Source organism: Catharus ustulatus, assembly GCF_009819885.2.
Source record: "Catharus ustulatus isolate bCatUst1 chromosome Z unlocalized genomic scaffold, bCatUst1.pri.v2 scaffold_29_arrow_ctg1, whole genome shotgun sequence".
NCBI classification, from domain to species: Eukaryota; Metazoa; Chordata; class Aves; order Passeriformes; family Turdidae; genus Catharus; species Catharus ustulatus.
In genome coordinates this window covers 877,377-900,913 of record NW_024879446.1, presented here as the reverse complement: position 1 = coordinate 900,913, position 23,537 = coordinate 877,377, and positions in this window count along the sequence as shown.

Here is a 23,537-nt window from a genome sequence, read left to right as displayed (position 1 = left end):
CATATATCCATCCACCATCCATCCATCAATCCATCTATCCATCCATCCATCATCCATCCATCATCCCTGCATCCATCCATCCGTAAATCCATCCATCATCCATCTATCCATCCATCATCCCTGCATCCATCCATCCATCCTTCATCTATCCAAGCATCCAATCCATCCATCCATCCATCCATCCATCCATCCATCCATCCATCCATCCATCCATCCATCTATCCATCCAACCATCCATCATATATCCATCCTCCATCCATCCACAAATGATCTATCCATCCTTCCTTCCATCCATCTATTCATCCATCCTCCATCCATCCATCCATCCATCCATCCATCCATCCATCCATCCATCCATCCATCCACCCACCCATCCGGCATCCTCCCATCATCCCTCCATCCTTCATCCATCCATCCATCCATTCATCCATTCACCATCCTCCCATCATCCCTCCATCTATCCATCCTTCCTTCTCCAGCATCCATCCACCGTCCATCCATCCACCCATCCATTCATCCCACATCCATCCATCCAACCATTCATCCATCTGTCCCTCACCCCTCCATCCATCATTCATTGCATATCCATCCATCCATCCATCCATCCATCCATCCATCCATCCATCCATCCATCCATCCATCTCTCCATTCTTGCACCCATCCATTCATCCACCAATTCAGGCACTTTTTGAAATGCATCCCTCAGATATGTGAGGCTGGGGAATTGTAGGATGAGGGGCAAGACCTCAATGTGCAAGTGCAGCTTAGCTGTTGTCCCTGCTGCTACTCCCTTGAACTTTTACTCCTTTGAAGTCAGAGTCTGGAAATAAGAGTTGGGTTAACCTTGCGATGAATTTCTTTATAAAGGAGGGACAGGAAGCTGCAGGAAGAATGGGAGAAACAGCAGCAGATTCTTGAAAGTACAACACAGGCCTCAGCTGCCTTTTGGTCAATGTGTAACATCTCTAAAAACGTCTTCTTGTCACATGAAAGAAGATTAAAACATAAAGTGATATGGTACTGTTTCTCCTGTTCTTTTAGCTTGTCTGGTTTTCACATTCAGAAACAAATATGGATGTTATGCCCTTTAGTTTTTAATGAGGAATTTTCAGGCCTGCCCTAGTTAGTTTTAGTCCAATGTAGAGGATTAAACTGGCTTCTCAAATAACCCATTCACTGGGTAGTTTTAGTAAAAAATGCTCAGAGCAACTAATGTTTCCATGTGAACTTCTGGTTAAGAATCAGGACTTTTGAAAAACCTTAAAGAAATAGAGTAGTCAGGAAGGGCTCCACATTCAAAGGTTAGTTTATTTCACCCCAATATGCAGATAGAACTATTCCAAATGCTGCTCCAGCAGCCAAAGTTGGATTTGTTTGCAACAGAGCTAGAGATAAAGCCGCAATTCTTGCAGTATGAGACAACTCACACATTGTGATGGGTGAGGTTCAGAGCTGCTTCATTTCAGGCATCCTGACCTGACAACACACCAGGAGCAGGGAGAGTTCTGTATGTTTGGTTTCTCCCCAAGAAACTTCAGGGTAGTTATGAAACAGGCTTAAATTGCTCACCTGATTGTGATCCAGCTGAGTCCTTGATCCTAACCCAAATTAACATGGGTGGACCTGGCTCTAAAGCATTTGGGTTGAATGTAATTTTCTTGCACCAGGACCCTTTATCTCACTGTGGCTGTTTAGAGCAGTGGCTCTAAATGTCAAGAACATATTGTTTGTGTAGGCTTGGCTGTGGTGGAGCACAGGTCTCATTCTTTTCATTAGCAAAGTCATGTGTGAGATGTTTACTCTTAGCAGCACTCAAGGGCAGTGCTAATTTATTTTTGTAACAGTCCTGTTTAGACAGAAAAGTTGGTGACAGCCATAATTTATTCATGGTGCTTTGCAGCACTGCATAACATGTCACACAGACTTGCAGCAACTGGAAGTAGTTTTTTTCTTAGGAAAGTGCAGGGACCAAAACAAATAACGCACAGCGACACACAGGAATCTGTTAATACTTAAGGAAGATAATGTGCATCAGCAAGAGGGAACTGCAGATGGATGAGACTTCTTGTTTTCCTTGTGGCTTGTCCTTTCTCTCAGCTCTCTTCACGTGGGTGTGTGCTTTATGAGACAATGTTTACAGTGAGCAGAAATTATTTTCATCCATCCATGCTGGTTTTCCCAACTAATGCACTCACAGAGAGTTGCTTTTAAATGCTTTCTCCACGACTCCCAAGAAAAGACATGGAGCTATAACCAGGTCTGCTCTTCAGGCTCGAGAGCTCCAAGTCACATCTGCTCTCATTAGGTTCAAATTTGGCTATGCTGAACACATGCCATCATCATCACTGTCGTTGCCATGGCAACCCGTGGCAACATCAGACTATCCCAGCCATGTGACAGGAGGTCAGGCTGAAAGGAAACCTGGGCTGGGAGAAATGCGGTGCTTGCGTCCTGGCTGGTATTAACCAACAAAACAGCCACCAGCAAAGTAAATTTGCTTTTGTGCAGATATTCCCTTCCTCAGGCTTGCCTGAATGGAAAAGCTGGTCTCCAGGGATTTGTCTGCTGCTTTGGTGTGGCCAGGGTTTTAGGCTCCCCATTCTCCTGCCTAGGGTTGGAGCACTGGTTCCCACAGGATTGTTGGGGTACAGGGGGATCTGGTGTCATTCTGCATGGCCTCCACTAAATTAAAAAAAAGAAAAAAGAAAAAAGAAAAAAGAAAAAAGAAAAAAGAAAAAAGAAAAAAGAAAAAAAAAAAAGAAAAAAGAAAAAAGAAAAAAGAAAAAAGAAAAAAGAAAAAAGAAAAAAGAAAAAAGAAAAAAGAAAAAAAGAAAAAAGAAAAAAAGAAAAAAGAAAAAAGAAAAAAGGAAATCTTTGGGAACCCAGCTTCATGCAATTTGTGAGAGTTGTCCTCTCTGTTCTGATGATGGAATGCCATAAATTATGTACTTTATTTTTTTATAAAGTTGCCTCTTCTATTCAAAGAGAGGAGGGAGGAAACAAAGCTTTAAGATTGAGGGGATTTATGAGTAATTTGAGGCCATGTTAATTTTAAGAACATGTGGATTTAACAAAAGTAAAACAGGAGCATAAGAAATTCAAAATTATGGTTATTTCGGCTCATGCAGTCCTGAGCTCAGCAAATGTTCTTCCTCAGAATTCACTGTGTCTTATCAAGACCTCCAATGACCACAATGTCCTGATTCTTCTCCATCAGAGACAAGAAAAGCAACAAGAGTTTCACCATTTGTTACATCCAAATAATTTCTCAGCTCATGCAAGCCAGGGGTTTATTATGGCACAATCTACAAGTTTTGGAAAACTTACCTAGCAACATTTTCATATTAGCTTCACCATGAAAGTCCAAAAATATGATTTATGTTTTGTCACTGTAAATATGGGGAAGATCACTTTCAAAGACAATACTGGGTCAGTTTCTCTTACAAGAATTAAAGTAGAAGTTAATTCATTTGCCTATTTTGTATCTTTGTAGTATAGGTTACTCTAAAATTAACCAGAGAGAGCAAAATCTGCAATGACATAAATGAAGAGTTAAGATGACAAACACATGTTTGGAGTCTTTAAAATCCTGTGTCTCCCTGTGATTTCTTGGGCAGCCCTTCACTTCTGCTACCATTTCCCACTGAAATGAGAGTACATGGAAAATTATGGAAGAAACAGTAATTTACTATGGTTATATTCCCTCTGTATGCATTTTTAAAAAAGCCAAGCAGAAAAACACAAAGATGCCCAACAGTCACTGAGAAAAAACAGCAAACATGATTTGATTTGCAAACCACAGATATCAACAAAATGTGTTCCCTTTGATTCTTTCTCCATTTGTAATTGAAAAAAAAATAAACTGCTGCAGAAGATATTTCTGAAGTACATTGTTCGAAAAGCCTGAATTTTTTTTTGTAAAATAGAACTAGTGTTGTTCAGCCTTAGATAAAACTTCATTAACACCAAGATAGGAGGAAAGTATGTTTATTTATTCATTTGTGCAGTCTGTTGACAAATTTTTGATATTGTTGTACTCTCTAAAACCCCAGTAGCCCAAATATGTAAGATAATAAGTAGATAAAGATTGACAGAATTATTTAGGTTGGAAGGCAGCTCTGGAGGCCATCTGATATTCCAACACCTTAAGCAGTTGGGTCAGTTTGACCAAGTCTTGACAAGTTAAAATTTTAAAACCAAGAGGAAAGGTCACATGAGAATACAGGGTATCTTTTCCAATGTTTGACTACCCACCCGATGGATTTTCCTTTTCCTCCTCTTTTGTGTAGGCAAAACTCAGCTTGCTGCATTGTCTTTCACCCTATTGCGGTGCAGCTCTAAGAGAAGTCTGGCTCTGTCCTCCCTCTGCTTCCTGAAGGGCTGAAATCTGGAGAAAGGACCCTCTTTAGTCAGAACTCTCATACTAAGGCTCAAAAAAATGTAAAACTGAGCCACAAGAGTATTCTGGCAGAAAAAAATTTGTGCAAAAGTCATCTGACAGGACATCTACTCAGCAGGAACTGCTCTGTGCTGGGCACTGAGGAGGAACTGTAGTTGTGAGCAGAGAAGAATTTTGGGGATGGACAGACAATAAACAGAGCAAAGGGGAAATGAAGAACAGGGGAGTGAAGCTGTGACCCCATTAACTCATAGAAGAGCAAGAGGGTGGAAGATGATCTTACAAGTTATTTGTGTTTTCCTCCTGAAATGCTGAATTGAGCTGCCAGGGTAGTAAATTCTGTATTCAAGGAAAAAGTAGATGGACCCTACACACACATAAATGTCAGGTGACCCTCCCCTGATATCTTTCTGCCAAAGGTATTACTCAAAATGCTTATTGGCATTATTAGTATGTCAAATAATATTATTGTTATTACTAATACATCTTGGCCTAAGTGTGATTGAACAACTCTGGGCAACTCTCTGCTCTCAGAGCACTTGTAAGCAAGTCTAGAATCCTCCTATTGGAATTGGCTGTTTGCAGTAAGGAGTCTTGTAATAAACTGCCAGTGCCACTGGAATTAATAAATTCTTCTGTTGGGTGGGCTTTTTGGTTTGGGTTTTTTTCTTTCTTTTTTTGTTTGTTTGGTTTTTTGTTTTGTTTTTGCGGTTTTGGGGGTTTTTCGGTTTTTTTTAGTTTTCACATTTTTTTAATTCTCTCACCTAAAGAAGAATCAATGAAAATTTTTGTCTTTCATTAACAATCAGACTCATCAGACAGCTAAACCTGCATGGGAGGTGGAGGGCAATGCCTTGAACTAAGACCAGGAGGGGACAGCCTGTGTCAGACCTTGGGTCCTGCTTACTGCATCAGCCTTTGCCTCCGTGTAACAAACATCTCCAGCCTGCAACACTCAGGAGGAGAGCTGCTGCCCACAGTATCATATCTTCAGCAGATATGTGCCTCACTACTAAGCTACAGAGAGAAATCTGTTTGTTACTGCCAAATCAGAGACGTCTGCTTGACTGTTGCAGTTTCTCCCTATGTGGAAATTTGGTTTTTTGGAGCAGAGTCCAAATAGTCCAGTAGCTCAAATATCTAGCTAACAAAATCCTGTTAGCCTGCAGATGAAGACATGTTCTGTTTCCTCTGGATATGTTTGCAAATCTTGTAGCATGAATGCTGATAGAAGTGCTGAGCCTAAATTCTAGTAATCTTTTGCAGGGTTGTTTTAGTTATTGTACTTATCATCTTCATGGAATTAAGAAAAAATATAAAACCAAAGCTGTTCTCCTGTGTTTCTTCACCCCATCCAAAAAACATTTTTCCTTTAAACTCAGCTTTTTCTGTAGAACTTATTTGCAATTTATACTTACCTCCACATTTTGGAGGAGTTTTTTAGAGCATATTTACTGGAGTGGAGACAATATTTCTGTGCATTGGGCTTGCTTCTACTCACTACAAAGAAAAGAATTTTCCATACATACTGAAAGTAGATTATTTTGTGTATGGTTCTGTTTCTAAGCACTTACAAGGGCAAGGAAACCAAGCTGGTGGTAGAGCCAGAGTCTACTGAAGTAAGGGACTTCAGAATTTGAGGGAATAACTTTTAAATGGATGGAGCAACAATGTAAGGCACTGCATGAGTCTCAGTTCACCATGATGCTAACCGCAAATGATATAGAGAAAGTATTTGCTTGAACAGATACAGGTGAGTTATTTCATTATTAAAGATCAAGTTCACTTTCTGGTGCTTGAAGACATTCATCAGCGAAGCCCAGTTGCAATTCCCAGGGCAGGATACTTCATTAAGCTGTCTGCTTAGGACTTGCATATAATGGAGTTTAGGTTTCATAAAATTCCAGTGACCTGAGTTACACCGTTCTCCTTTGCCTCCCCTTGCCTGGCAGAAGCCTTGAAGATCTCCATAAAAACGGGAGATGTGAGCCCATTTCAGGCAGCCCAGAGCAAAGCTGTCCATGCTGGGAAGTCATTGTTCAGGACCAGAGAAAACTGCGGGCAGGGAGGCACACCTCATTTCTGGGAGCTCTGTGCCACCCTTCCAGCACTTTATCTCCTGGGAGGAAAACAGTTTCACACCAAACACTGCTCTTTCTGCCTGGTTGCCTCACCCTCATTGTTCCTTTCTGGCCTGAGGCATCTACTAAGGAGCTCAGGGTGTTCCTTTCTCCACAAAAGCCCTGCTCTGAGCCCTGCAGCAGCTCCTCTGCAGCCCAGCCCAGTTTCCTCCCAACCCGGCTGATCCTGCAAGTAAACAAAAGCCACCTGCCAAGTAAGCACATCCTGCTCAGGGGTCCTCCTCATCCTGGAGCTTTGTCTCCTCAATCTCACCCCTTATGCTTCTTTAGATGACCGCATTGATACCTGGGTCCTTTTGTTCTGGCTCCGGGAAAATTCCACAGCCTGGAGCCTGCCCTCAGCACGGACTTACGGTCTCATCCTTCCCGTCGAATTACCGATGCTTCCACATAAATGGAAGATGTTTAAGTTAATGATCTCCCATTGTAAACTATGTGTCACCCCCCCTGCGCAATCTCAGTTTAAAACTGTGGTAAAAACACGGGATAATTGCCTACTTTCAGAGCTGCGCTTTCAGTCGAAGAAAGTCCTACATTTTCAAGCAGCATTAATAAAAATCTCAAGCCATTTCCAGATAAGCAACTGTGCCAGAAGACTCTGGTTTACCTTTGACTTCGGAGGTTTTCTGATTTAACTAAAGGTCACACAATTAAGTTAATAGTTAATAATCCATATATGTAGTATAAAAGAGGCTTTTGACAAATACCTAGATAAAGCATCTTCAAGAAAGTTAATTAGGTCTCTGCCTTCAAAGATGATTTTTTGGTATATTGGTGTATCATAGCTGGAAAATGTCTTGGAAACCCCTTCATATCTTCCATAGTTAAATAAATATTAGGGTTTTCAAAAGCTATTTGAGACTGAGGTTACAAAGATGAATTTGGAGTGCACATTGAAATTTACTTATTAAATCTCATCAAGTTCCCTTCCCTCCACTGAGCTAAATTCCTTCCTTCACGTCTTTTAAAGGTTTTCTTTTTTTTTTCCCCTCTAAATTAATGTTTTGGACAAACTTCTAGGTCATAAACTTAAGAGAAAACGATTCAAAATCCCCGCCGTGAGTTTTCCAAAATTGCATAGTTTATTATTTTTATATTTATTTTGTATTTGTTATTGCATAATTATGTTGCCCAAATTATGCTTTCACTGAAGTTTGCGGTAAAAAACGTCAAGAAGTTTCGAAATCAGCCAGCACAAAAGTCCTTATGAAAATGCTACCTTTATTACTTTAAAGAGGAGGGGAAGTTTGAAAGGACTAACTGAGGAAATTCAATGCCCAAATCCCATTGTAATTCAATAGGAATGGGGCGCCAAATTCCCTTAGAGTGCTTTGCAAATTCTCTCTCAACAATGGGTGGCAATCCAGTGCCATTATGAGCCGATCATTCTGCAGTGTCAGAAGGTCAAGGTGATCGCTGGGTGGTGTCACCTGGCCCACAGCTGAAATAATGCCGTGGAACTCTGGTGTTTCCATCACTGAAACAAAGTGATGGAACACTTATGGACGAGTCCAGACCCCCCTGGAGGCGGCACATGGATGGGGCTGGTGGCTGTGCTTCAGAGGGTCATTAGGTATCTCCAGCATGCTTCAACAAGCTCTACGTCTTGGACCCTCTGAGCTCTGGAGAGAGAAATGGGTCCAGGAGCACGCAGGCAAGATCACAAAGGCTTAAAGCATTTGAATAAGAAATCACCCGGAAGATCAAGTCCTGTTTCTTATGGGTGTCTCTCCAGACCAAGTACAGGCAACTCTGCAGCTCCTTCCTCTGCCATCCATCGCTGAGATACACGGGCCAAGAGACATCAAATCTTCCTCTCAGCTTGCCACAGGCTGGAAAAAAACATTTCTGCAGCAGCAGAGGTTTGGAAAGCAGCATCCAGGAATGGCAGAGCCTCCACCCCATGCTGAGACTCTCCACACCACCAACAGCCCAGCTCTTGGCCCTGCACTATCTGCAGTGAATTCATGTAATTCACAGTCTGGTGTGCCAGCTCCCTCTAATGCTCTGTCTGCATGTGAGAATATTCACCTAGAACAGCAGAGGGGTGTAAACAAGTTATTTGAGGCAAACAGCTTCACCTGACTTCATAAATTCATACACAAAGTTTTAATTTCTCCAAAGGAAAAAAGGGCCAACAATGGTTCCCACACTGGCCCCAGACTTTTTTTTTACTCAGGCTTATTAACTGTTCTTTCCTCTTCAAAAGTCCTGCCTCAAAAATTAAAATAAAACTATCCTATGCCCTTTCAACCACTGTTAATATTGGTCAGCTTCATGGGCTGCACCAAGAGGTTCATAGGATTTCTTTCATTGTGTAGATTCAGTCCACTTTAGATTCTCAGAGCTTTGGGTTTGGGTTTTTTTTTTAAATATACAAGACAGAAGGAGTATTTCATTTTGATAACTCAACTTTCTAATCAGTTGCATCAATTTTTGTATTTAGATGGGTACCCTTGTTTTAAAATCAAAGCTGCCTACAAAAGACTGGGGGAAAAAACCCAAGAGTGCTATGAGAGAACATTTCTTTAAAGTGGGCTCATCCAGGTCCCTCCTGTGTTCCTCATGCCTAAATTGTATCTTGTGATGCCATTTTTAGCAGTCAGGTTCTTAGATTGTGTAGGATTTGGGTTTATGGATGGAGCCAGTCAGTCTGCAGGCACTACTTCTTAAACGTTTTCAGAGGGAAAAAAAAGAGATTTCCAGTTTGTTGGTATTATCTAAAGCAGAGCAGGCTGCTGTCACATGTAAGGAGGAGTGTATTGTATATCACAGGGGTATGGCTTCCCTTTGCAATGGGAATTCAGAGGAGATCCCAGAGAGCACGCAGGAAAACCCAGAGTTAGCAACATCTTGATTGATGCTTATGTTGCTTATGTTTCAATTATTTTCACTTCAAGTTTACTGAAAATAAATATGCAAGCTCTTGAAACACCACAATCACCTCCTCTTTACATCTATATATATAAAAATATATTGTTATAATTTTATTATATAGAAATAAAATAATTATATATATATATGTAAAAATTACTCATGTTATACTCCCTGCGGTAACTCTGATGACGAGCCATTTCTGAAGTCTTAGTCAAGGTAACAGTGAAATCAGTGATGTGTGAAAGATGAGGTGGATAGAGCTGAGTTAAGCTTTGGGATTGCTTCTGAGGTCAGGGTATAGTTCTGAACACTTCACGTTTTTAGGTGGGCACATCACAGTTCAAAGACATTCCCGTATTGGAGTTAATTTAATGTCATACAAAAGGAGAAAAAAGGGCAGCCATACATTTCCGCAAAAACTGCTTGCAAACAAATATTTGAGGTTCATTTTCCCTTGAGGTGGTGAAGGCTAGCAGTTAGGAGGTGGGCAGAAGTCTGAATTCCTCTCTTTAGTTTTGTTGCTGAAGGAATATTTTTTAGAGTGAATAAGACCACCTCCCAGTAATTGCTTTCCTTTTTGTCCTCAGGCTATTAAGAGCTTCTGTGCATGCAACTATTCCAAATCAACTCCATGCAGGAATGTTTTTCTTCAGAATAAGACTCATTCTCAGATGTTAACCCACTTGGAGACCAGCAAGGCATTCCCCACAGTGAAATCGAGGAAATCAGTGCCTGTGTTTCACAGAGCCTGAGAGGCCAACCTTTCACCCCCTGCTTCCTAAACACTAAGAGCAAAGAGGGGCTGCCACTGAGCTGCTCATCTTCTAGAGAATCCTCCTGTCCACAACGGAGAAGTCCCTAGATGGTCAGAAAAAAACAACCAAACAAAAAAACCCAAAAAACCACAAAAAACAAAACAACAAAAAAAATTTTAAAAACCCACAAAAAAAAAACCCCACCAAAAACCAAAAACAAGAAAAAAACTTTAAAAATTATCCACAACCCCCCAAAAAAACCAAAACAAAAACCAAAACACAAACAAACAGACAAAAAAACCAAACCAAACAAAAAAACCCAAAACAACAACAACAAAAAAACCCAGCACAAAACCCAAACCAAGCCAATAACAAAAAAAACCCCAAGTCACCCAAGATTCCCAGTCTGACAGTCGTTTTGCATCAGGACCTTGACAAATTACACCAAGCAACATTTTCCCTTTTAGATGACTGATAAGGAGCGCATTCTTCTCCAAAGGTGGAGCTAAAAGGAGACACAAAGGAAAGATCTCCCAGTGGGTGAGTGTGTCTTCTCCCACATTTTACATGCAAGTTTTCCTGAAAAATCTGTGATCGTTCCCAAAGAGTCTAACAGGTAGGTGTTTAAATAAAATACAGTAATTTCATGAATACAAGCCGCACGGACTATAAGCCGCATCTCTGGGTGTTGGTAAACATTTCGTTCTTTGTCCATAAATAAGCCTCACCTGAGTATAAACCGCTCTGTCATTCACAGCGAGGACCCGCGTGCAACAAAGTTGCCAAATAGTAACAGAACCGCGGCATGGCGGGGTTTACTGGCTCGGCTTGGGCTGTGCAGGCTCGGCCCACTAGGGGCTGCTGGCAGGGCCAGGGGGCCCAGCTTGGTGGGGCCGCTTGGCGGGGCCGCTCGGGGCCGGCCGCCGTCTCTGGGCTCACTCACCCCGGCCTGGCACTACCCCACGGTGGCAGGCAGGGATGGAGCACCCCCTGCTCCCACCACGGCAGCGGAGGGCGGGGGCGGAGCCTGCCTGCTCCTGCCGCGGTAGGCAGGGGCAGGAGCCCCCCGCTTACCCCACAGGCCGCGTGGATGGCAGCACAGAGCCCCCTGCCTCTCCCCCGCCTGAAGGAGGAAACCCCCCTGCCTCCCTCCCTCCCCATGCTGCTGGCACCCCGCTGGCCCCACCCGCCGTGCAACACAGTAACCAATTTGTAACAATCGCGAAATCCTGGTTTTTACTGGCAGGTGCTTGGCTCGGCACCCTGGCTGGCACTTCTGGGGTTGTAAATGTCAGAAAATTATTCACATATTAGCCGCTGCTGAGTATTAGCCGCATTTCCGGTGTGGGAGCAAAATCTTAGTCAAAATGGTGCAGTTTGTATTCGTGAAATTACTGTAACTCACATGAATAGGCCTTGCAGTTGGGCTGTCCCACCTGTGCATTCTGCAGCTCTCACAGAGATGCTATGGACATCTTTTATTAACTCCTTCAGTGTTACTGCAGTCAGTGAGCCACAGAAACTTGCTGAAATGAACATGCCAGTAATTAATTTGTGGTAATCATATACCATTTTATCAGACAATTTTGATTGTGTATTACACTGCCAGCTGTATGCATATACTGTTACATTGTGCTTTGTATTTATGTTATTCACCAGTAATGCCAAAGAGAATATGAAAATATGCTTCAAGTAATTCAAAACTGAAACTAGGGCTCTCAATTCATCTATTTATGTCATTTGAGGACAAGCAAACAAACTCCTAGACAAGAGTGAAGTGTACATTTGATAGTGTATCTTTTTGTGGGGGGAAAAGTTCTTCATAAATGAATCCCTGGTGATGCATAAAGGCAGCTTCTTTTCTTTGTTTTTCCTTTTGATGCCACATAAATTCTAAAAACATTGTCCTAGTAAGGCTGCATTCTGGGCAAGGACCACTAAAATTTGCAATCAGCAGCATCACCAGACATTTCCTATCAGCAGAATCACCAGGCTTATTGAAAGTGTCATATGTTTTAAAATATTACTCGCCCACACTGGCCTTGACTTGTTCTGTTTTCTAGTATCAGTAATCTCTGAAGGTCTTTTCACGGTGCTGCAGTCTGTTAAGTAGATACACCAAGTATTTCTCCTCTGAACAGACTGGCAATTAACCTTTCATAAGTGTCCTCCCAGAAGGCTTCCTTGTCCTTCTCCATGGCCACTACACGTCCAGACAAAACAAAAATTCCTTGCTTTCTGAGGGCTCAGCAATATGGTTTTCTGCAGGGTGGCTGAGAGAAGGAACTGAAGTACATATGTCTCAATATCTTGGGTGTAAGCTTGCCTGGGAGTTTCCACTGCTACTATCAAGCGCAGGCAGAAACCTCTGTGATCAGAGCATTCAGTAGAAGCGTTGGTAAGGCTGGAAGATTTTCTAATCATCCTTTGTCCTTCGCAATTTGTTTACTTGTGCTTCACATGGATATTACAGTAGACAAAGGCAAGCACAGTCACTTGTTTTGTTTCTTTGTCCTCATTCCAAGAGTCTATCCCAACAACTTCTCCTTTAAATCCATAACCTGAATTGTATATTATCTGTTCAGACAGAATAAACTAGCCAATTCCTTAACCAGTCATTTCACTGATATCCTCCCCCATATTTCTCCTTCTACTTTCTCATGCTTCACACCCCTCTCACTCAGTTTTGCTTTTTGCCTGCTCTGCCGCGTAGAAGAAAGTATCAGAATCTGGTGGATGGTGACAGACTTGCAGGCTTGCCTACCTGCTTTTCCACGTGCCTGAAACTCTCATGATGCTGCTTTCCTTCTGTGTGTCTGTGCCTCCTGCTTTCCTTTAATATGTTTATTTTGCTACTCATGGCAAATTTCCACCTTCTTTGGGCACAGGGAAGAGGGGAGGGAATCCCAGAGGTTGTTCCTTTCCTTCCTTAGAAAGAGGCGACTTCGTTCAAGGGCTGCTTTGCTGCTTTGCCAAGTAAAGTCTTAAATGCACCTCTTTTCTTCTGCTGCTCACCAGCTTGCAAAGTCCTTCCCTCTCTTTTTTGTCCCCATACGCTGGGAGCTACTTGCAAAAAACCGAACAGCTCCAACAGAGGGGGAAAATAAAAAAATCAAGGCAGTGATTTGATGAACACTGGCTTCTTCCAAAAAGGAAAACTTGTTCATAGCTTGTCCTTTACCTCTCACTCCTGCCCACTCAGTCCTACCAGCTCAAGTTTGTTGCAGCTGAACAGAAAGAGGAAAATTATGTCATTTAAAAACACCCTTCTTTTGTTTTGGTTTTGGAGGGTGCTTTTGTGTGTTTTGTTTTGTTTGTTTTATCCTTAAGCCTGCAAGCAGTTGTAATAACACAACTGGGGAAGCAGCTAGGAGGGAGAACAGCAGAAAGATGGGTGAGAGTCATGCCAGAGTTGCAAATGAACAGAAAGTTCTCTGAACTGTGGCTCTAGACAGGCCCACCACAAACACCCCAAGGTTCTGGGGAGAGACAACTGTCCCAAAGATTTACAGAACAAAATAAAGGCATTCATTCATCCATTAATTCCTCCTGAGTCTAAGCCCCTCACTAAAAAAACAAAATAGCTCAGACTGAAAACAAACAAACAATCATTCCTTAGCTTGGGAAAAATGTGACAGAAACTCTGAAATTTCAGATAATATGTTTTGGATGGAATAGACAGTTCTTGCAATCTGGAGAAATCTATTTTCCCCCCCTCCCCTTTTTTTTTCCCTCTGGAGTTTTTGAAAGGCAGCTATGTTATCAAACAGATATGCTACTCTGTGCTCAGCAAGCCTGCATGCCCTGAGCTGCTCCAGGTCCCGTCAAATGGAGTGCAGAGGTAGAGTGGAAATTATTGGCTCAATGAACATCACTCGGGTCAGATCTGACATCCACCTGTGTCAGAGAAGTCTAACATTACAAAGCTGGAGCAGAATCCTGGCAGTCTCAGGCTTTGAATTAACCAAAATGCATCCAGGATGACCAGCACGCAGCGCTAACACACACAAACATAGCAAAAATTTTTGCCTTCCAAAGGAACGCAGCTGTGATTAGAAGGAAATGTCATTTCATGAGCTATTCACCTGAATCAATGGGCATTCCCTGCATTGCTTCCCAAAGCAGGAACATCCCCTTAGCAGGATCAATGCTTTGTAATTTTATCCCAAATTCTGCCAGTCAGTAAGGAAACTGTCTTTTCATTAGATGTGGAAAAAGTGTTTTGGTCATGTTGGGTCATTCCTTACTTCTTGTAAAGTTGTTTAGCTCAGAGGTGGTTTGTTGTGGTTTTTTAATCTGTTTTGTGTTTGTTTGGTTTTGGCTTGGGTTTTTTGCTGTTTTCGTTGTTTGGGTTTGGTTTTTGTTTGTTTTATCTTTTTTAATCACCCAAGAGAGTAGCCTTAGTAATCAGGAAACCTCCTTGTTTTTCTCTACAAAAACCCTAAATCACATACCCTAAACACCACTCTGTTCCAGGCTTTCCAAGGACTTTGCAAGCACCTTATCTGCAGAAGCCTTTGGCACGGTGCCCGAATGGGAGGCCAAGTGTAGTTTTTAACACAGATTTGGCTCCTCGGTGAAAACAGGATACTGCTACTCTCCGTCAGTGTTCCAACGTCTTTCCTGGTGCTGCTGGCAGTGTGAAGTATGGGTCATTCCCTCTCTCCCTGCCCGGTGAATTCCAGGCACAAAGAGCCCTGCTGCCCTCTACCAAGTGGGCTGCAAATGTCTCGTTCTGACCTGAATAAATGAAACTGTAGGGGCCACATTCAGGCACTAGGAAACTTCTTTTTTTTTTTTCTTTTTTTTTAATGGTTAAGAAATGTGTTCCTGGCTGTCGTTCTACAGTGAATTAAGAAATAGTTTAAGGTAGTCTGTGACATGGGGCACTTGGCAGTGATAATACCTAGGAAAGAGTAATGATGGTACATGCCAACATATCAACAGATACAGCAATATCTGCTATTACTTATAATAAAATCACAGGTGATTGGTTGCCTGCTCTCTCTGTGCCATCAGCAGTGCTCAAATACGACCATAGATCCTTGCTGAAAAGGTAAAATCAAGATGCAAAGCCAGGTGAAAACTGAATTTGCCAAAGAGTAGCTTCCCTGATGTGAACTGCTCAGTTATTCTTAGATAGGGACATCCCAAGCCCAACCGTTTGTCTCTCGGCAGATGCTTCCCACATCAAAAGGATCCAGCTCATGTTAGAGGCAGTGAAACCTCCCACCAGCACCTCTAAGAGCTGGCTCAGAGCCCATCACGAGACATTCCTCATCTTCCACTTGTATCTTTAATTCAGACTTGACAACCTAGGATGCAGATTTAAATCCAACTACAGGAAAACTATTAATAAGCCCTTCAAACGCTGAGGATGAGAATTCTCAGAGAATTTAAAGCTGAGGGATGATTGCCAAGAAAATTTGGCTTTCACTCCCCTGTTGCTTTGATGCCCCTCACTTTCAGTTCTTACAGCCTAAGAAAACACTTTTTCCTTCCTCTCTGCTTTATCCCTAATCTCCCCAGGTATAAGCATTGGAAGAGATGAAGCACTCTTTCAACAGCTGCCCAAGACTGCCTCTCCTCACTTGTCAGCCAATTCTTCCTGTCTTTTAATGGTTTTGGCAGCATCTTACTCTCCACAGCTTGCTTCCCACCACTGTTGCCAGCCTGGAGAGCAGGCTGGACCCGGGGTGGGGACAAGGCTGGCAGGGCAGTGCTGGTCCCAAAGCTGGCAGCTCCAGCTCACGTGGCAGAGGCGCTGCTGGTGGCTAGCAAGGCAGGACATCCCCCTTCCAAATGCCACTTCTGCCAGAGTGCCCACCCTCCTCATGAAATTCACACAGTAGGCACAAGAAAAGTGATAAAGGGAAGTGCAGAGTGTAGAGGAGAGCTCTGGACCTGTTGCACATTTACCCAAGGAAATTTCAAGTGGCCACAAATATTTATGTCTTGGGTCACGGGAAGATAAATTCAATTTATAATTTTGGCTCTGGGAAGGGGATGAGGGAGGATTTGATTTTTGGGGTACTTTTTGTTGCAATATTATGTTCCAGCAATTTGATTACATTTTGTGTGTTTATGTGTATGTGTGAATGGGTCTTTTGTTTACTTGTTTTTATTTTGGTGTCCCCCCCTCCAAAAACTAAAGGCTGAAATAATTTTACAGTTTAGGATGGAGAAGATGGTGGATATTTTGTTTTGACTATAATTCAAAACATTTACCAACAATAACAAGAAGAAGGCAACCAGACGAAAGATTTCTAAAATCAGAAAAGTTAAGCAAAAGCTTTTCTTCAAATAAAATATTCTGGATTGAAGCAGACAATTGAAATTTGTTTTTACATTTACTATATAGTAGGAAAAAAACCAATCTCTCTGAAAATCCTATTGGACTTGAATCAAAGATTTCCCCCTCCAGTTTTTCCCCCACTATGTGAAAAGCTTTAGTAGCCAGTGGGGATCCCCAGTTTGGACATCCTGCCATGAGCACAAGACTTCCCATATTCCAAAGTCTGTACACCCACGGGTTCAGGGGATGGCAGCCACTCTTATTTACAGCAACCAACCACCATGTATACACCAGCCTCGGGCTGGCAGGAGGCCCTGCATCTAGAGGACTCTTCCACAAAACATACCTAAGTTATGGCTATGTCTTTTCCTAGGAAGAGATCATTATCTCCCTCCCCATGCCTATGGCAAAACTTTCTTCATTCTCAATGAGAATGGGATTACCTCGCCAACATTTCAGTAGCCACCAGGGGCAGCTTGAAGTTGATTTTCTGGCACTGGTGGGGGAGTTTCATAACCATGGATTGCTGTAAACTACACTGAGGAGTGTCTTCCTCCCTGCCTTCCTCTTTGTCTGTTTCCTGAAGTAACAGAGCTGTTGATAGGCACACCAGGGACAGGGCTGGCAAACGGTGGGAGATACTGTTTCACTGGCAATTAGTGCCTGGACGAGTGTGTATTTGTTTCTGCCTGCTTCCCATGAAATATTATGGATCCGATTGTGCCATCAGAGTTGGAACCGTCAGCTGTGAAATCAAAAAGCATACTGCAGGAATTGCAAGGCCACTGGAAGAATTCTCCTTCTCTGCGCCTGTGAAATGGGACACGGGGCCAGTTGTGCAGTAGGACAGATCTGTCCTCCCTCCCTCTGAGGAAGGCTGGCTCCTTGGCAGGAGTTTTGTTGGCACTGCTGAAGGCTTCAGTTTGACTGGGGCAAGCTTTCCCGTCTGCTGCTCTCCTGCTGCTGATCTCTGATCCTGCTGGATCTCCCTCTGTTTCCCGCTGAAGAGCAATTCCTTCAGACACCTCCCACTGCACGGACCAGACTGCTTTCCAGGCAGCCAGCTGAGGGAATAATAATACCTAGCTTGGATGGAAAAGTTCAGGGCTAGCCTATTCCTGCACTAAAAACACATCCTACCATCCTCAAGATCCAGTTATCCTATTATGTGCAAAGACCCTGCTGCAGCAAAGCACTTCAGCTCCTGAATACTTGCCTCCTCCTATGCTTAGAGTCATTTACACTGTCTTAAGAGTGCTTTTGGAGCAGGGCCTGCTTTTTCTTAGTTAGCCCCTATCTCAGAGCCTTTATTTATTTATTAGATATGAGTTTTCTTTGTACTTTTTTTCCCTTGCCTTGACTTCTTCAGGTCTTAATTCCAACTGGTTCTTCAGGTCTTAATTGCAATGATTTCTAGAGCAGGTGGTGGGGTGACTGTGCACATCCATTTCACCAGGTGCTGCATCTGCTGGTGCTGAAGGACAGACTGGAACAATCCCTGTAGTGCCCCTTTTCTGACTGATCTGAAAGTATTTCTGAAAGGTCATTTGACACCTTATGCCAGATGCATAAAAGGAGGATGCATGTGTGGATACGCTCCCTGGGATGCTGCTTGGGTATATCCTTCCCTTACTCCCTGTCTTTTCTCTTCTGACCTCTCACAGAATCATTTCTTGGTTCTGGTTACCCACCAACTACTTTTCTCTTCTTTTTTGCTCCTCTTCTTTATATTTCACAACCATTGCGAAGCATAGCAAGGTCACAAATCCCATGATATGGGGCACAAGGGAAGGAGGAGATGTCATTCAATACCACTTGTGACAGTCAAATGCTGCTGTTGATCTGCTCCAAAGGGTGTTTATGGACAATGTGAAGGTCTAGATGACAATCCGAGGGACCTAAATTAAGTAGAGGAAGAAAGAGGGAAAAAAAAAAGGAAGGTAAAGTCTGATTTTTGTCTCAAGTCAGTCTTTCTTTACTTGGTCTGATATCTCAGCTTTATAGCAGAACCCTGGAATTTGCAATTGTGGAACTTGTATTTGGTGGATCAAAATGTCACCAATATATTATATATATATGTAATTCACTATAAATAAAACTGCATCTTTTTGCAAACCAAGGAAGGAAAATAAACCAAAACATAAAAAAAAGTCTGTATCTCTTTATATTTGCAAGCCCTGAATACATCCTACTATTGTAAAGCTCTGTGAATTATCAGACAGACCTTATCACCACACAGAGGAAATATATTCAGCTTTATGACTTTCCTTGCACCATATCTATGGTTAAACTAACAATTTGAAAGCAGATTCAAATTGTCATTTCTTTCCTATTTTTTTTCCTCTAAGTTTGGAAAGTCCTCTGAAAGTAGCTCTCAAACAATTTGAATATTTCTCAGGATCCAGCGCAGGGCCAATAAAGCTTTAAATGTGAGAACATGCACAACACAGTTCTACACATATGTAAACTTTAAAATGAAGCATTTTTCCATGTTTTTTGAATACACAGAAACTGACAGTTTTGAATGTTATAAACCAGTTATTCATTCACAGAATGAGCAATTGTGGCACCCAAATAGGCTTAGAATTTTCTGAAAAGAGTATTTCTGAAAATATTTTTAGAGATTCTTTCCAAATTCCTTAAGACTTCCACTTTTTCTCTCTGAACCATGATGACAACATTTTTGAAAAATATATGAATTTTTAATTTATTTTTCATTTTTGTGGAAGCATCATAATTTGAAACTTAGGCATTAAAAAGTTCACTAAAAATGTGTTGTTTGGAATTCTTTTTAAAGAAAGATTTAAGTAAGCTCTTTATTCACTGAGAAATATCTTTAAAATTATATATAACATCATTTCCAAGGAAATACGTCTCTGCAAATTTTTTTCCCCTGGTTATTCCCTGATCTGCTTTTGCTTTTATGCGAGGTAGGCATTTCATAATTAGGAGTTAGGAGTTTTCTGTTGTGCAAGGTTGGTGCAGTAAAGTTCCCACGATCACATTCCAGCTGTTTTGGAAGGAACCTTGAAACTGGTATTAGTTCTAATACAACTAATGAATACCCTTTATTATGGCCTGCTATCATTAACAGTACAGCAGTACACAGTCCTACAGTAGATGCCCATTTTCACCACAAGAGAGATCATTTATGTAACATCATGCCTCACCCATTACACTTTTGTTTAGGAACAATATTTCCAATTTTAGGAACATAATTTCCAATATTTGCTTTCACCTGTGGTCCCCATTCCCACTGAGGCAATCCAAATGCTTGATTAGATACACAGGAACAGGTAAAAGTCGAGTTGTCCTTTTCACATCCTGTCCCAGGTGGAAAATTATGTTGGCTGAAAAGGATGCTAAGGGATCACTCAAGATTTTTTCCAACATGATACTGTATTAGTAATGTATTCAGGGCGTTTTTTGTTATTTTATATGTTCAACTTGAGGGTTGAGATGATCTTTTAAAAACATGAAAGTGTAGCAAATATAATACTCGACCATGCTTGCATTTCTTCCTAGCCTTAGGTCCTCCATGAAAATGAGCTGTGACATTTCATGATACATGTCTTAATTTTAACTTCGGAAAGGAAAAAAATATTTTCAAACACATAAGTAAATAAATACAAAATCACCTCATAAATATTTTTGAGGGCTGATGGAAAGTCGTATCATTCTGTTGGAGTAATGTTGCCTTCTCAGAGATTTTACTAGGAACGGTTTGATGTATTGCAGCTTTCAGAGGGAAATATTTAGGGACAAAAAACCCAAAAACTAATAAGCTGCCTTTACAATGGTCAGATCACGGGTTGATAGAGTTTTCATCAATTAGTGGGCCTTTCTGAGGACTTCTGGGGTGAAGGTTTTTATATGTATTAATGTGCATTTCTCCATATGAAGGGAAGGACCTGAGAAAACTATTCCAATTTATCTCTGCTCCAGTAAAAGGGGCCAATTATCAGCTGCAATACTTTGGAGAATTTCCTGTCTGGTAGTTCAGAAACTGCCAAAAGCAGGGCATAGAAGCCAGAAACTACGCTCTTGTCATTGGCCCAAACAAACAAACAAAGATCCCCAACTGAAAATAACTCTCCCCAAAATAAAAATAGTTCTAAAAGATCAACAGAAACAAAAATGGACCAGATTTTAAATGAGAGCCTGTGCTTTACATATCATGTGGCTAGACAGAGTTTTTGGAAGCTGTCCAGCTCAACCCACTTTTCCCCACCATCTGTCAGCAGTGGGTTTGCTGACTGCAAGAGCTTGGAGGCAACGGCGCGAGAGGCGAGTGTTAGACAATCGAGTTTAAACATGACAAGAGCAGGGAAATTCAAAGGCTTGATGATGTAATGTGCTAGCACTTGGCTGTTGTGAGAAAAAGAGGAGGAGCAGGACAGCGCAGAGAAATAAGTTGGTCACCTTTAGCCCGGATTCTCTGGCGCTCCTCGGTGTGCACCGAGACCTGGCACAATTACACTCACAGGAGGGAAGTGTTTAATTTATATGGGCCAAAGAGATTTGGGATGGTGGTTTAGATGTTGTGGCACCAGTTTTGGGCCTGCTGACAAACCAAGCCACATTTTAGAGGAACTGAAAACTTGTGAGCTCGTGAGCTGAGTCACAAAGTAAGGGATCACCAGAAGATGAGCTGGCCATGAGTTTTATGTCCTTTGTCCCTTGCAAGAAGAACTGAGACTTCCAGCACCCTCCCACTGGTCCCATTCATAGACAAGCACCTCTACCAAAAGCCTTTTCCTCCCACCTTTGCCGTGGGACTACAGCAAAGACCAAAACAATAACAATCTGCTAACCTCTAGATTACCTTGACATAAATGGGTGTGCCAGGTCTCCACAATGAAGCTGGGTAAGGAGAGGAGAGGACAGTCTGACCCACAGAGTCTATTCTCAGACATTTAATTTGAAGCCAAAAGAGATGATTCTGATTTACTCCAAACAGGCCTAGAGGAAACAGATCTACTCTCCAGGCAAAACAGGATTATGGTGCAATAAAATGACCCTTGCAAAGTGGGAAAATATGTGTATCCTATAGTCTAGCCTTGACTTAAATTGTATTTATTTCCCAAAAATTCCATCCTGAAAGGAATGTGATCAGAACAAAGACTAAAACTGCTGCACACATGATATTAAGTGTATTCAAATACAGGAGACAGAGGGGTGGGGAAATGCATGCTGCCAACAGAAGGATACACACAGTGTTTGAGGTGGTAATTGTAGTACTGGGTCTCATTTTTGTCACTGTAAAAGCTTCCTTGAGAAATGTGCTTCTCATCTGGCCTTGGGCAGCCAAAGGGATTTCTCCAGCTTGCTTTGAACAGGGCTGTGTTGAAATAAGCTCAGTCCAGCCTAGTTAAACTGCCTGCTAAAATTACAGCCAGTTGGGGAGCTGGCTATTAAAAACTCTTGAATGAGCTGCGTTTCCTCCTGATGCTCATTGCCTGTCTGCTGGGAGAGCCTGTGTTTGGTCCAGGAGGCAGCTCTCCATTTTTTCCCTCTCTCACCCAGGTTGCTCTGGCTTAATCCCAAACTTGCCAGTGCCTCACATGCATCTGATGCTCAGCTCTGGATCCATCACATCTGCCAGCCTCACTTCTGGCACTCAGTGGGTGAAGCCCTGCTTTCAAAGGCTGTTTTCCACCTTTCACAGGGAAGAGATGCAGCTCATGGGGCTCCCCATGTCCCACTGTGCCACCAGAGCCCCTTCCACTGAGGGACAGCATCTGGGGGAAAGCAGGGACTGCAGCTTTGGGTGTTTTTGTTTCTTGACAGAAGAAACCATCTCTAGGTTTTAATTGGACTGTCTGTGGATTTGCACCACCGGCCATGACAGCAGAGTCCAGCCCTGGAAGCCACAGACTAGCAGTAGGCTTCTGAGTGAAGTATGAATAGGGGAATGGATCAGCACCTGTGGGCTGATCATAGATTTTGATGTGGTGCCATGGCTAGGATCTGTGCCAGTAAAAATCCTTATAAAACGTGTGGACAAAATTTACTGCATACCTGCCATAATCAGTTTTAAAATCACAGCGTTTTTCTCAGTTTTCATTGATTTTTTTCCCTCTGTTTTTGTCTTAAGAAAATGGTAGGAGTGCAATTTCATTTTTAGATCAAAGTTATAAGCCCTCAAGAATCCATCTGAAACTTATAAATGTTCCATTTTGTTTTACATTGAGATAATTAAAAAATACCAAACTATATATGTATTTTAATTGGGATTTGAAGAATGTCTCCCAGTCACATACCTTGTAAACTAAGTTTCATTGAGCAATAAAGCTTATAAAACTCAGTTGAAACAACTTTTGAAAAGATTTTTTTTAATTAAATGAAATACTTACAAACTGGTGAATATTGTAATCAGGTAGAGATTGCTGCCTGAGGAGAAAAAAAAAACCCTATATTTGAAAAAAAGAGTGAAAGTTCTTTGTTTCCATTAATATATGTTCCTATTTTGTCATAACCTACAAAAGTCACCATGACAAGTGACTAAAACAGAGAAAAGTGGTTTCACTGTTGAATTCTAACAGTTCTAAATCCCAAAATAACTGCGCTTGGTTGCCTCTAGGCATGTTCATACAGCAGGTAGGATGGCTCTTCTGAGCAAACCTTGTTCTGGAAGCCTCCCTCAGCATTTTCTGGGATGTGTAATCACTCTGTCTCTGCTGTCACTGAGCAGCAAACCTCTTGCCACAGTCTTAAAGGGACTCAGAAACGACGAGGAAGAGATGATCGCACCAGCACCAAGACCCATTTCCCCATGAATGCAACCCAAAACACGGGGTGTACCAGCATGCTGTTGAGGCTGGATAACAAGCAGCTGTGAATCTGTATCAAACTGAATAGGGTGGATGGATCTGCCTGCCCTAGGCTGCATTTACAGCCACACCTGCAGCACTTGAGCCTGCCCTCCCAGAGCTGGAGCTGCACAGAACTGACCCTGGACAAAGCTCTTGCTACCCAGTGCTGATCTCCCAGGGCTCTCAGCCTTCTTTTGTGGTGCAGTTCCCCTGGCTGGAGCCCAATGAACAGTTCCCTTTGACAAAGCACCCCAT